At 45.0% G+C, this 15087-nt stretch overlaps 1 protein-coding gene across 1 annotated transcript in view; it reads left to right on the top strand.

Annotated features, from left to right (window-relative positions):
* Window positions 1–7429: 7429 nt before the first annotated feature.
* col8a2 (collagen, type VIII, alpha 2) overlaps window positions 7430–15087 on the top strand; it is a 45025-nt gene continuing 37367 nt past the window's right edge. Inside the window, exon 1 of the mRNA XM_084563386.1 lies at window positions 7430–8240. The gene's annotated coding sequence lies outside the window, so the exon portion shown is untranslated. The remainder of the gene's footprint in view (window positions 8241–15087) is intronic.

Below are 15087 nucleotides of genomic sequence, written 5' to 3' on the forward strand. Positions count from 1 at the left end.
TTGAACATCAGCTGAAAATGTGTTGTAGCTTGTCGCTCTCTCACTGCTCGTGTGAACGCACCATTACGTGGCTGGAGTGTCAGAGAAACTCAGAAATTTTGAGTAATCACCACATCCCTTTAGACTTCAAACCCAGAAACACAATGGAGGAGAAACCTGTTTACCTGAAAGACAAAACACCTAGGCAAAAACAGAGCAATGCAGCTCATGGAGTGTACAGACTTGTACACTAGCGAAACAAGACAGCCCATTAACATTCATGGCCCAACACTGGAGAGCCAGCCTTTGAGGTCAGGACTTAGCGTCCATCTACACCTGAAGGACAAGGGACAGTTTATCGAGGACAACTACAAAGGCATTTTAGCCTGAGAAGACAGATGGTTAAACGTAACTTAGGTGTGTGTGTCTTTAACAAGCAAAGTAAACGGTCCAGTATGGAATGGAGAATGACATGTTTCAAAGAGTAACTGAGGCCAGAGGTACACTGTATTGCCAAAAATATTCACTCACCCATCCAAATAATTGAATTCAAGTGATCCAATCACTTCCATGGCCACAGGTGTGTAAAAATCTCGCACCGAGGCATGCAGACTGCTTCTACAAACATTTGTGAAAGAATGGGTCGCTCTCAGGAGCTCAGTGAATTCCAGCGTGGTACTGTGATAGGATGCCACCTGTGAAACAAGTCCAATCGTGAAATTTCCTCGCTTCTGAATATTCCACAGTCAACTGTGTTAGAACGAAGTGGAAGTGATTGGGAGTGACAGCAAACTCAGCAGATTCAGATTAGCTCAAGCACAGTGTAGAGAGCTTCATGGAATGGGTTTCCATGGCTGAGCAGCTGCATCCAAGCCATACATCACCAAGTACAATGCAAAGCGTCGGATGCAGTGGTGTAAAGCACGCCGCCAGTAGACTTTAAAGCAGTGGAGATATGTTCTCTGGAGTGACGAATCATGCTTCTCCATCTGGCAATCTGATGGACGAATCTGGGTTTGGTGGTTGCCAGGAGAATGGTACTTGTCTGACTGCATTGTGCCAAGTGTGAAGTTTGGTGGAGGGGGGATTATGGTGTGGGGTTGTTTTTCAGGAGCTGGGCTTGGCCCCTTAGTTCCAGTGAAAGGAACTCTGAATGCTTCAGCATACCAAGAGATTTTGGACAATTCCATGCTCCCAACTTTGTGAGAACAGTTTAGGGATGGCCCCTTCCTGTTCCAACATGACTGCGCACCAGTGCACAAAGCAAGGTCCATAAAGACAGGGATGAGTGAGTTTGGTGTGGAAGAACTTGACTGACCTGCACGGAGTCCTGACCTCAACCTGATAGGACACCTTTGGGATGAATTAGAGCAAAGACTGAGAGCCAGGCCTTCTCGTCCAACATCAGTCTCTGACCTCACAAATGGAAGAATGGTCAAAAATTCCCATAAAGCCTCCCCAGAAGAGTTAAAGCTGTTAAAGCTGCAAAGGGTGGGCCGATGTCATATTAAACCCTATGGATTTAGAATGGGATGTCACTTCATATGCATGTAAAGGCAGATGAGTGAATACTTTTGGCAATATAGTAAATATCCAAGTGCAAGCAGTTTTTTATGGACATGAACTAGATGTTGTAAGACAGACAGCCTTAGCACATTTCACCCTTCTTAAACTCTGACAGCTGACTGTGACGTCTTCTCAATCTGCTTATCCTGCTTTTCTTTTCAAACTAGGAAGACTGCCATGAGTACTTATCCTGTTTGCTAAGCCTGCTATCTCAAGATCATGTCATTTTCATATCAGACTTTTTTTTTCTGGTTGTAATTATCTAATTACCTAGACATAATAAATATGCATCTGGTGCTGCCACTTATCCGTTGACAACAGCTATGTTGAAATACCAAACATAAATGTTTCTCATGATTATGGCTTAATGTGTCATCACACCATTTATGTAGAACTAATGCTGTCTGAGGGAGAAAGACCACCAGTGATCACTGCTCCGTTGAGTAGGAATAACGAAACCCTTGCCCATAATGTATTCAATTTTGTCTAGATGACACCATAAAAATGTCATACTGAATTATTCAGATGATCATAGAATTTATCCTGTCTGTATGTTTGGGTTGTAATCATGATTGCAATCCTGTCTGCTAATTAATGGCCTTAAAAATGTGGCAAATGCTACAGTCCAGCCTTTGCCCTTTGCTGCATGTCGTCTCCTCTTTCTCTTATCCATAGCTTCCAAGGCTAAAAAAACAAACAAACTATAAAATCTTATCTTACAACAAAATGGGATAATGGAGGCATGATGATGATTTAAAGCGGTTTGATAGGACACAGATTCTCCTAATTAACATGTAATCCCAGATAAAGAGGCTAATTACATTTGGAGTCAATCTTGCCACTCTGGGATTCTACCTTAAATAAGGCTTAGGCTTCCGTTTTCCTCCTTAGAATAATGAGGCTTAAGACACGCATGAATAAACTTTGCTCATCCTTGGACCGCGATGCCATCCCCTCATATCCAACTTGGGTGGAGTTTCTGGATTTGCCGCCGGGATCTCTAAACTCCGGCAGTCGACTTTATTTATTCTAACCTGATTGTTTGGGTTTGGGGATTCTGTTGCTCCTGCCGTGAAGGAAATTGCTCTCTTGCCTGCTGGTTCTGAAACGGAAAATGGTTTTAAAAACTATAACAAAACAAACTTAAACGTTTCTTTGTTTTACAAAAGATCGGGGTCCTCATTGCCCCGCCAGGGCCGGCTAGCCGAGGTGAGTCTGTCATCGAGAGGGAGAGAGATAATGGAATTCAAATCAGCTGAATGACTGGTAGAGTCATAAGCTTATCAGCCTAGCACAGATCTCTGAGTGTGTTGTTTTTACTGTTTGCGTGCAAGTGCGTTGGAAGTTTCTGGACCGGGGAAATTTCAGTTGCAAAATGTGTTTGTCTTTGGATGCACCTCTGAGATCAGTAAATGAAAGAAAAGCAGGAATAATGAAGTTGGTGTTCTTGGACTTGCAATACCTCATAATCTGGTAGGCTGGCTTAAACCCAAAGAATCACTGTTTTCTGCATTCCCACTGCTGGCCATTCTGCTCATGCACGTATCCTATGACCTTGACTTGTGGTACCAACAATGCGTGTTCGTGTGTGCACACACACACAGGGTTTTTCTGTTTGAGATATGGCAGCGCTGTTGCACTCTGGAAACAATTACCAAGCAATAATCTCCACATTCTTTCATCTCACCACCAGCTCAGCTGATTAGGATATCCACTGGTACGCAAGGCTAACCTCAAACACGCACACACACACACACATACACACACTTGCATTTTTCCTACCATACAGTACAGTACAGTAAGTGCTGTCGCTCTTCTTTAGTTACTCTCTTTCCTTCCTCGTGCACGTACACACACCTGACATCTGACATCTGATTCCTGACTGATGATTAATGACCCTAGAAGTCTTTCAGCAGGGACCACCCAGGGTCAAAATAACCTGCCATAAATACAGAAGCAGTAAAATACCATTCATTCGCCACTTTTCTATTTACACATGCTGCAGCATCTTGCATGTGTGCGTATGCTTGTGTGTGCGCACATAGGTGTGTGTCTGTGCCGAGTGACTGTGGAAACACTCAAAGATGCCTCAAAAATGTGCAACCCCCCCTCCCCTTCCTCCTGTCTTCAATCATTTGTGTGTGAATGTGTGTGTGTAAATAAAGTTAGTGGAATTATTCTGCAAACACCTTTTGAAAATGGACAACACATCTTCCTGGTATTCACTTCTTCGCTTTCTCCTTTTCCCCGGTCTGCCTTCACCCACTTCAAGAGATGGAAGAATTACCCCAGCTGTCCTCTAATCTCCACACAGAGAGCTTTTTCCCAGGGTGGAAACACTGTCATCCTTTTTTCTCTCCGCTGTTCCCCCTTTTATCAGTGTCAAATGATTACCCGGGGGGAAACTGAGCTCGGCAACAATATGCATCAGGTGAGCCAGGGGCCAAAACCTCCTCTACCTGCTTCCAGCGTCCCTCTTCTCTCCTGCCCTCCCTTTGTCTCAACCTACGCTCTCCACCCTTGTGCCAGCTGAGGCTGATGGCAGAACCCCAAGCCCATCTCAGAGGAATTTCCCTGTTGAAATTTATATCAATTTCTGAGGCCTCAAGTTTTATCCACAGTGTGTTAAAAGCTGAAACTCTCCCTCGAGCATTTATTTTCCGTTCCCAGCTTGCCTCTGTCCCGTGCCTTCTTTAAATATTTCCTTTCTGACTGTCATCTCTGCATCATCCCTCTTTTTTTCAACTCTGTTTTCTTCACCTCTGTTGTGCTCTTAGACTGTTTCTCTCTTCAAATCCCACTTCGTTTTCTCTTATCCTCTCTCTTACCCATTTGCAGGGCGTCTTTCGTTCTTCTTAACGGCCCTGCGTAGGCACAGCCTGGTGAATGCCAGGCATTCCTTTGGAAGGTTAGAACAGACAAAGGTGGACCACATCACCTGAGAGAAAACGGCCCTTTTGAATTGTCGCCCAAGGGAAAGAGAGGGAGATAGTGAATAAAAGAAGGACTATAAAAGCAGGGGAGAAAAGAGCAAGACGGAAAAGAGGAACACCTGTCCTCTGCTGTCCTCACATGAACCTTCAACTCTGACCTTTGTCACTTGATATCGAAGGCTTGTTTGAATAAAAGGGGGCTTAACTGAAGGAAAGTGCATTAAGTGCAAACTTCTAATCCAGTATTGAAAAGTGAGTGAACGCTGTGCATCAGAGTAACGAGGTTAAACACGGTTTAAAACCATGTTAGCTTATGCAGTCAATGCAGTTACTACCATACAATGCTTCACTCATCACAACTTTATTACTCATATAAACAATGTCATACTACAGCCAAATCCAATCAAGCTCACAAACAAGTCCACCCTACAACACACTTCGACCATTCACACAACCCACTTAAGGAACATACATGCTCATTGCACCCCGCCAAACAAATTCACTCCACCCTAAACACACCACCTATGAGCAGAACAGACCCCCATACGTTGACACATAGTGGGTCTATGTTTGGGGACGCCGGGTGTGGTGAAGGGTGGAGTGTATCTGTGACGCCAGCCTTCCTTTCACGGCTTATTTTTGGGTTTTGACGAACATCAAGAGCAAAGCGGGCCTGTGTGATGCAACGCAACGGTTTTCCACTCAGTAAACGGCCACTGTTTGTTTTCACTCTTACTAATGGAATGGAGCGAAGGGGAAAAGTGGAGTGAAAAAAAAAAAAAGAGAAGCTCATGACGACCAGGTGTTTTTTCCCTCTTCTCGGGAATGTTTCACCTTGTAAAAGCAAGCGAGTAGGAGGGGACTTTTGTACCACGCTGAAGTGAATGGGCTGGGGATTTTTCGAGGAGTGTGTGCTGACCAAAGGGTATGAGTGAGCATAAATGTGTTTTGTGTGAGAGCATTAGAGGGCGAGCTGAGATTTTTGAGGAGCCGGGAGGCTGAATTCTTCAGTGCAACTGTAGCATAGCCATGACTGGAAGAGGCGGAGGCTTTCTGGTGTTTGTGTGCAAGCCTCCGCCGACCAATATTTTGCCTCGGCTCGCCGACAGACAGCCTCTGCTTTTGTGTTAGGGTGTGATCAACAACAGCGCACACGCGTGTTCATGCAGAAACATACACCTGGGTGATGAATGAATGGTGGGCCTGACTACCGCACAGGGCTCCTATTGATGACATCATTGCTGGGCATCTGGTCACTCCACCCTTTTCATGTTCAGAGGGCCATTCAGTTAACTTCAACTACACCATGGTCCTTTCACAGACGTGACGCCTGCTGCTTATTTTTTAAAGATTATTCAATTTAGCCAGCTCCAGTCAGGAACAAAATACTTTCTCAGTTGATTTTGATGCACAATTAACAACGACCAAGTTTATGACCTCCAATCAGTGTAGCAAAGATGTCTACAAATAGAAGTTTTTATTCCTCCAGTACACGTTTAATCACTCTTCTATCTTGATATGTGCAGAATTTGCCAAAAGAGGGCAAATGAAACACATAAAACAACATCTGCACTGTACATTTTGCCATAATGACATCCTTCAAACAGCAGGTCCCATTAAATATATTAGACATTATCCAAATATGTCCACGTTGAGACGTTGCCTGGTTCCCATGCGAGGAAAAGCTGAGTTCAGTGCGACTTTTTGTTCTAATGGTTGCTAGATTACACAGTCTGGGGACGTTTATTACTCTTCACGAGCAACACATAAATGAGAAGTACAGCAGGACCGCCAGCTTTTGATAACTAGCTGGAATTTATGCAGCGACTGAAGAAATGAATCAGTGGATATTGCTGAAATGACAGAGCCTTTAATAAATGAGTACCAACTGGCACGGCTTGATGATGAATAAAACCACAAAAGCAAAAAAATTAAAATAAAAATTGTACTTTCTACCTCTCTCTCTTCTCACTGTAGCGTTTCAAGCTCTACTTGGAATCACAGTCTCTATCTGATCTTTAACTCAGCCAATGGCTCTGTCCCAGTAGGTCTTTCAGGAAAAGGCTAGGCCAGCTTTCCTCCGGCACGTCCAATCATAAGCCCAGAACAGCATGCTCTTCAAGGTCCACTACCATAGCACAGGGCCAGCTAGCTCACTGCCAATTAAACACTGAATGCTAAGTCTGTGCTGGTCCTAGTAACCCTCTGCTCTGTTGGATGTTACCCGGCGAGCGATAAGGCACGACTGCTGCTGGTCCAGGTTGTTAGCTAACATTCACAACATGGTTTTCAACCACCCATTCTGATGAGAATTCACACATAATCCAGCAAATGCTTGGCACGTTTTAAATGCAAGGTCTATTTGTTACTTGTAATACATCTTGTAGCAGTGAATGAAGGGGCTGTAGAGGCGAAATGTGAACCGATGTAATTTACTGCCGTGCTTTGGTGATTAACCCCAAGAGAGTGGTATCATGTAATGATTATACACAAACTGCAGCAGGTTTGAGGCGACAGCACAATGCCCCTTTATTCACTCCCCTTATCCAGTGTTATGTCATGCATGGAGATTTATTAATTAGCCATTGGGGATGGATGGTAACAGAAGCGAGAAGGGGACTTTTTTTCGTGGCATATTTGAGGATTAAAATCCCTGGGGAAATTTTATGTACGGTTTTATTTGGTGAGCTCATTCGAGAAGTTGTTTGAAAAGCAAAAATGATAAAGAACAGAGAGACTTGAGGTGAAGTTGGAAAGAAGTGGAGAGCAGAGAGAGGCAGACCACGAGCAAGAGACGCCTCCGAAATTCTCAGCTTCTCGTCTCCTTCTCGTTGCCTTGCCTTCTCTTCATCCCACCCCACCCCTCTCTGTGCTGCTGCTACCCCACCCCATCCTGCTCACTCCCCTCCTTCCTCATTCGAGCCAGCCGCAGACACTTGCTTTTTGTATGAAGGGGGTTAACCCAATGAACAATCCTGCCTGTCTTTCCCAAAATAAGTCAGTGGGAGAGGGATCGCCGAGTAAGTCAGGGGAGATTGGAGCAGCGAGGTGCACAGCCCTGGTTATAAGTCCTGGGAGTAGGAGCACAACCTGCTTGGACCCACAGCCTGTAGCTCCAAATACATTGCCTTGCTGCCTGCCTGCCTGCCTGCCTGCCTGCCTGACTGACTGACCTGACTGAGTTTCACTCCGCTGTTACTCACTCTCTCTCCCTCTCTGTCCTGCTCCTTTGCTCCTTCCCTCCTACTTTCCACCCTGGAGAGCGAGAGCACACAGATTGGGAAGGTGCTCCTCAGACCTGCGTCTGGACAGCTTGAAGACGGCACAGAGAGGATTTCTCCCTCTTCTCTCACTCGCGCTTTCATCCCCTCTCTCGCTTTTACCATCTCTGCCAAAAAGCACATGGATGGACTTTTTTGTTTTTTGCTGGAGGCAGAAATATAAAAGCTGACAGACAATTTGCTCCACCTGCAGTTGAAATTATTCATTTTTAACTTTTGTTTTTGTCCTTTTTTTCCCCCCTTCCTCTGCACTTTTGAGCAGCACTGGACCAATTCGGGGTACCAGCTCTTTGCCCGGGAGGACACCACTCCTCATTTTTGGCTGCATGTTCACTGAATATCTGATGCCATCGCATCCCATGGGAGACACTCGTGGCTGAAGCAAGGAGGGAGGTAGAAGAGATTCCCACCTGACGCGCACACCTACCGCCGCCCTTACCCAGTGCACCCCCCTGCCCCTCAACGCTCTGAAGAGAGAAAGGTAAGCCCTGCCTGCCCCTACGTTTCCTCTGGCTCTGTTAGCATCCTCATGTCCTGTCATCTCTTGCCTTTTCGTTTTTTATCACATGTGTCTGAGGTGAACTTGGCCAAAAGAAACAGAAGGAGAGAACAGGAGAGGAGAAAAAAAAAAAGATTAAAAAAACAGATTCAATATCTTAGTCATGGGACCTGCATAATTCTTCTCAGTTGTAAGCTCGTGCACAGAGTGAGGATTATAAAGAGCAGTTTGTTCGCCACAGTGTGCCATAGACACTGTGTGGACACTGCGTATAATATTAAAGTAGTAGCTGTTGATCAGGTTTGAGTAAACACCAGGATTCTGTGTTTCTCTGCAGTGATTCCATCAGAGGTGATTGTGAGGGAATTTCAGGTCTAGGATAAGACACTGTCAGTGCATCCATAGCCATACATCTGAGACGATTTTTGTTGATGATGTTGAAGTGGGCGTGGTGTGTATCGAGAGCGTGTATCGCTGTGGTAGCAGGATATGTACGACGGGTGATCAAGCCAATTTGAATGGGTCCTGTGTTTGCATGTAATGTAACTGGTACTCATATGGCATGGAGGACAGCTTATTTGACGTCTTAGTTAATCGTAGTATAGTATTCTAACTACAAATAGGCACATGGTCCTCTTATGTCTTCAGTTCTCTTCTCTTCTCTTCTCTTCTCTTCTCTTCTCTTCTCTTCTCTTCTCTTCTCTTCTCTTCTCTTCTCTTCTCTTCTTCACATCCCCCTGTTGCTTCCTTCTGTCCATCCACTGTGACGCCTCTGGCAAGCGACACTGCATTCCTTTGTAACGACATCCCTCCGTCACAAACAGAAAGATGGACAGATAGTTGTGACTCTCAGGTATCCTGCCTGACAAACTAACAGCGTATGTCTGAGAGGGAGAAAAGGAGAGAAGAGTGCATTAGTGAAGCTGAGAAAACATCCAAAATATGGAGAGGATTCCAAAATGCATTCTCACATGTGTTTTATTGCAGCAACCGCAGGTTTTCTCTGGAAAGGAAGGAGGTTGGTAGGGAGAGGTGTAGAGTTAGAGTAAAAGAAAGAGAGGGGGGAGAGAGAGTCTGGAAAAGACAGCGGAGTGAAGTTCTGAAATCCAAAAGCTTTTGGCAGCGTCGCCCTATTTCACTGGCTCACGGCAAGAAAAGCCGACTGGATGTGTACCTGCATATGTGTCTGCGCTGGTGCACGTGTGGCCCCGCATGCACGGGTGACTGAACCTCTGCGAGTGTTTAAGTGTGTTACACAATCTCTGAGACGAGTGGGTGAAGGGATATACGCTGAAGCGTGAACTGGTGGTGCTCTCAGGTCTGCGGAGCTGCTGGTGTGCAGCAGCGTCTGCTTTACTGTTCGAAGTGGCTCATAAAGTTGAGGGCCTCGCGTGTAGATTTAGTGGTTTCCAGTCCGCTTCTCTCTTTGTTTCAATTACCTGTAGGTGAAAAGATTTATCCTCCTCCCCAGAGTTGCTGACCTTTCTCTTGGCAATGTGCTCACGATGCTTGGCACATTGGGGATGGCAACCTCGTGCTGTAACCAACCATGTGCCACCGACTTTCACTGATTTGTGTCCTCTGGTGGGTGGCAACTGGTCGGTGGTCACGAGCAGCCGGAGTGCGTGTTTGTGTGTGCAGTACATTATTTAACCACAATTGCTAGGCTCCAACCGGCTGCCCCTTCAGGACTTGGCTACAAAGTGGTAAAGCGTGACCAAGCATACACAAACAACTGTCACGCTGGATGCACAACGGCACACACGGCACACTCTGCGCCCCTTGCAACGCAAACACCTACATGGAATTCACACTCCTCGTGGACACGTTTCAAACAGATGAGCGCACTCTCAGCGTCAGCGTTGCCAAACTCTTTGCTCATATAGAGTTAGTTTCTCATGGCCCACTGCATTCACTTTATAGGCCAGAACAGGTTTAGAGTTTTTAGAACTCAAACACAACATCGACTGATGTTAAAGTGAAGGAGTCTTCTTAGATCTGTAAGCTTTTTGGCAAGCTTTCATTTTCATTAGAGCAGCACAGCAGCGAGACAGAGTGAAAAGAAAGGATTACTGGGATGTCTCAGCTGTAAGGCATTAGAAATGTCTGCTTTCTCGGTCTTACTGTACTTCTGTTTCCCACACATTTTTTCACATATCTCACTCATATGCCTGTGAGAGAGACTATAGCAGGATGGATGCATGCCATCAGAGAGAAAGAACCCGAGTTATTTTAGCTCACCTTTCGCTTAATTGGTGGCCCCCCTCTCTTGTAAAATAGTGGTGGCCACAAGGGGGCAGGATAGCAGACAGTTCCCTGTCAAACACACAATCACAAACACATGGCATCCTCAAGAGGTACCTGTTGCTGTATTGGCAACCTGGTTAGTGACTAATTATTGTAGTTCTTTCACTGTTATTACATCTGACAAGAAATTATTTAACATCAAATTCTCCCATAATATTGATAATATCCAAAGTGGTGTCAAATCACTTTTAATAAAAGTTTTATGTATAAGTTGCATTTACTGCACCGGCCTCCCTCTTTTAGTGCATGGTAGTATTAGCTATAGTGTTTGTGTTTGAGGGTGAGGCAAGCACATGTGGCTCTGTTGCTTTCACTGCTAACAGGAAATGAAGGAGAATGCCACTCATTCTCCAGAGAAAGTGAACGCCCACATAGTCCCCTTTTCTGTTCTGGAACCCAAAAAACACCTTCAGAGCTCACACACATACACACATGTACACACACACGCATATATCCAAGCCTTTTGTTTCATGGGTGCATAAAGAGCAAAAAAACAGGACCCTCCTTTGAGGACTTTTCCAGAAACACTGTGTGTTTTCGTAAAGTGCTCTTTTTGCCCCGAAGCTGTAATTAAAAGCGCGCACAAATACACACTCTTTCTGCGTGTATTACAAGGATTGCTAACCGGTGCCGCTGATGCACTGAATGAAGGATTACATCGAGGGGTGGTGGAAACAGAATACAGGTCCTGGTCTTAATCAGAGCCTGGACCATAACTTCCAAGATTAATAGGCTGGATGTTGTTTTTCAGCTAAAATGCGAATAAGAAAAAAGGCAGAGACAGTAAAGGACATAAACAGATTTTTTTGTGTGTGTGTGTGCTGATGCGTGAAGATCTTGTATGCTTTCACTTCCTGTCGCCCAGTTTGTTTACACTGCCCTCGCGTGTTTGCACATCACCGGTAGCCATCTTGATCTGCACGGCTGATTGACGTGGAAGTCAGTCAGCTATATGGCAGGTAGTGAATCTGCACGAGCAGCATGTTATTAATCAGGACCATGTATTGAAGGACATTGTTTTGGCTCTCAGCTCTTTATGGGCTAGACCACAGAAAGAGGGATTTCTATGATTCTGATTGGTTTTATAAAGATTACAACTCTGGCATACTTATTTTTCTATCACCATCATTCTCTGATTAATTTACCCATTTCCCTTTATGTCTGTTTATCAGTCTCCCGCCTGCTCTTTCATTCTCTCATAACTGTGTCTGGACCAAAGGAAGTTTTTCCACTGGGCTGGCAGCAACAGCGGGACGGAGAAAGAGAGACAGGGAAGGCAAGCATTGGGGAGGCTTGGCAGACGCCCCTTGTTATTTTTCCTCCGCCTCCCATTGACTCTGTCAGCAGTTGTTGGCTTGTAAAAAGGCCTGAAAGCTCAGAGTGGCTTGACAACATACCCCTCTCCAGCTATCTGAAGGAACTCATCACAGACACACTTAGCAGGCAGCTGCAGGAGGAAACTGGTGCTTGAGGTAGTCAGGGTCAACGTTGTATTGTCACATTTTCCCCTTTTTATTATTCTCTGCTCTGCCTCTTTCCCTTCTTTCCATCATTTTTGCTGGTATAGCCTACAAATCCTCCTGAGTCAAACTCCAGCTCTTTACTGGGCTCAAACTAAAACTCCTGTGGTAAAGCAACCTTGGTTTCCAACGCCAAACATTGCTTTTGGTCAGTGAGGCCTGAACAAGGTGCAGTAAGTACGGCACAGGCAACACGTATTGAGCAATGCTTCCTGGACTCAGATCTATATTTTTCCAATGGTGTTTTCTGAGATGTTTTCGATGGCGACTTGTGTTTTCAAAGAGAATCCAACAGGAACAAACAGGAACAAGAGCTTCGGCGCTCATCCAGTAATAGTGCTGTTTCTAGTTAATGGCATGTGACGTCTGCGGTTCTGCCACCGAGGCCAGCTTTTTCCCAGGTTTAACTCTTGAAGCAAGGAAGCGAGAGTTTCCCTGCATCTCCTGACCTCCTGACTCAAAAGTCTTCGTCCTGTAAAAGAAAGGGGGGGAATCCATAACACTTGAGTGAAGACAAATGAAGACTGTTTGTTTGTCTGGCTGTGTAGCACATGTGCTTGTATGTTCAGGTAGCCAGTACAAATGAGCATGTGTGCACAGTGCATGTGCGTAGGTTTATTTGCCTTCGGTTTTTGACTCATTCATCGCCCCTCTCTTCGCCGTCTGGCAAGAGTTTTGTTTGGGGCTTCCAAAAGCAGGACGACGGGCCAGCTCTTAACAGGGGTCAACTCCTTCGTATAAAACTTACATTATCCCTCTTTTCATCTTGTTACAGACGTACTTCCCAGGCCAACTGTTTATTTTTATTATTTCACTTCAGATGCAGGATGGATATATCTCTCTCAGATGGGTCAATAGTGAGTAAGGGGTTAGGAACGGCTCTTGTGAGACTACTTGAAAAGCTCCAGACTTTGTTATTGTTCAGTCTGAGCTTGATTTAGACATGTGCGTAGGTGTTTGTAAAAAGGAGGAAAGAGACTGGGGTTATTGTGGTGTTATGATCCCCTTGGAGCGGGATAATAAAAAGCATTTTGTTTCACAGAGCTGGATTTTCTGGAGTAGGAAATGGATGCTTGCTAAGTGACACATAGTGGAGTTTTTCTCCACTCTTCGGTAGCAGATAACAACTACATATCTGCCATCCATCAACAGGCTTTGTTCCAGCAGTTACCTCATAGTTAAACTTGTAATTTGTGTTCATTTCTATATACCCCAGAAATTCATCTAAAAGAGACGAGTTACCCAAGAAAAACAGAAGTGAAATGCCCGATAACATATGTTTAGGTAACAAAACAATATAGTGGTAACAGGAGCCAAGAGGGATGTAATATAATGTTATTACTTGTTCAAACAGAGGCAACGAAATCCGTTGTGTAAATGATGCAAGGCAAAAGGTTGCTCACATCTTTGTAAAACTAAACTGTTCAATGATGGAGGTGATTGGGGTCTGTCAGTAATTATACACTGAACTCACAAGGGAGACTGTTGGCGCATTTGGACAGGAGGAACATAGTTTTTAATAACATTTGGAGGAAGTCTTTTTTATAATACTCAGGACTCAAGAATTGATTGGTTGAACACACAAAGGCAGAATTTGGCATCCACAGTTAACAAAATACCTTAAAACAGAACAAAAGACAAAGAAATGGGCAGACAGTGCAGTCCAGGCTAGATCAAGTCCTTATGCAACAATTTTGTATGTTGTTGTGTGTCACCTAGAATGACATGATTTTGCGATATCGATGACCCGACCACACTTCCGCCAGACTCACTTGTGTTTTCGTTTAATTAACTAAAATAGACCTTATCCAGAAAATTGACACTTGAACATGCACTAACATTATATTATCTAAAATGACAGTGGAGGTGGAGCTTATGACCTATACTGCAGCCAGACACCAGGGGGAGCTCTACCAGCTTTGGATTCACTTTCAAAGCTGGTAGAGCTTCATGCCAGATGGAGAGGATCATCCTGGCGCACCTCCGTCATTTGGTGCACAACAAGATGGACCCGCTGCGGTTTGACTAGGCATAGGTGTGTAGGACGCTGTCATCTACCTGCTGCACAGATGTCTTTCTCACCTAGAGAACACTGGCAGCACTGTGAGGGTCATGTTCTTTAACTTCTCTAGTGCATTCAACACCATTCAACCATCACTACTCAGGGGTAAGCTGGAATGAGCTGGAGTAGACAGTAGCCTGCTTGCATGGACCACCGACTACGTCTCCAACAGGCCGCAGTATGCGATGCTTCACGACTGTGTGTCTGATGTGGTAATCTGCAGCACAGGGGCGCCACAGGGTATTGTGCAATACTGACAGCTGCCACCTCCAGAAGTTTTCTGTTGATACAGCCATTGTCGGGCATGTATCTCAGGGAAACGATCTGGAGTAAAGGGAGGTCATCACCAACATTGTTGCGTGGTGTGCACTGAACCACCTGCACATCAAGACAAAGGAGGTGGTGATCAACTTCAGTAGGAAACCACCTCACACTGCACCGGTGAACATCCAGGGCTTGGACATTGAGGTTGTGGAGGAATACAAATACTTGGGTGTTCACCTCAACAACAAACTGGACTGAGCACACAATACAAACGCCCCCTACAAGAAGGGCCAAAGTCGTCTTCACCTGCTGAGGCAGCTGAGGTCCTTTGGGGTCTGCAGGTCACTACTCAGGACTTTTTATGACTCTGTGGTGGCTTCAGCTTCAACAATGTCTTATGTCTTATGTCCTGTGCAAACAGACAAAAATGCCCTTGAAGGTGTATATGGTTCTCAGTGGGTGTTACTCGGGGACGTTGCCTTCAGGGACTCCCTAGAACAGTTTGGTCTGAAAACAGCTCCTCGTTCATTTGCTTCCTCCTTGTAACCATAACCACAAGCTTTCCATATCCTTAACCAAATAGTATCTCAAACCACAATGTTTACCATGATCAAGGAATGACAGTAACTTAACCACCTAAGCTCTGTCACAAAGACAAGCATACAGTGTTGTGTCC

The sequence above is a fragment of the Chelon labrosus genome, assembly GCF_963514085.1.
Source record: "Chelon labrosus genome assembly, chromosome: 16".
Taxonomy (NCBI): Eukaryota; Metazoa; Chordata; class Actinopteri; order Mugiliformes; family Mugilidae; genus Chelon; species Chelon labrosus.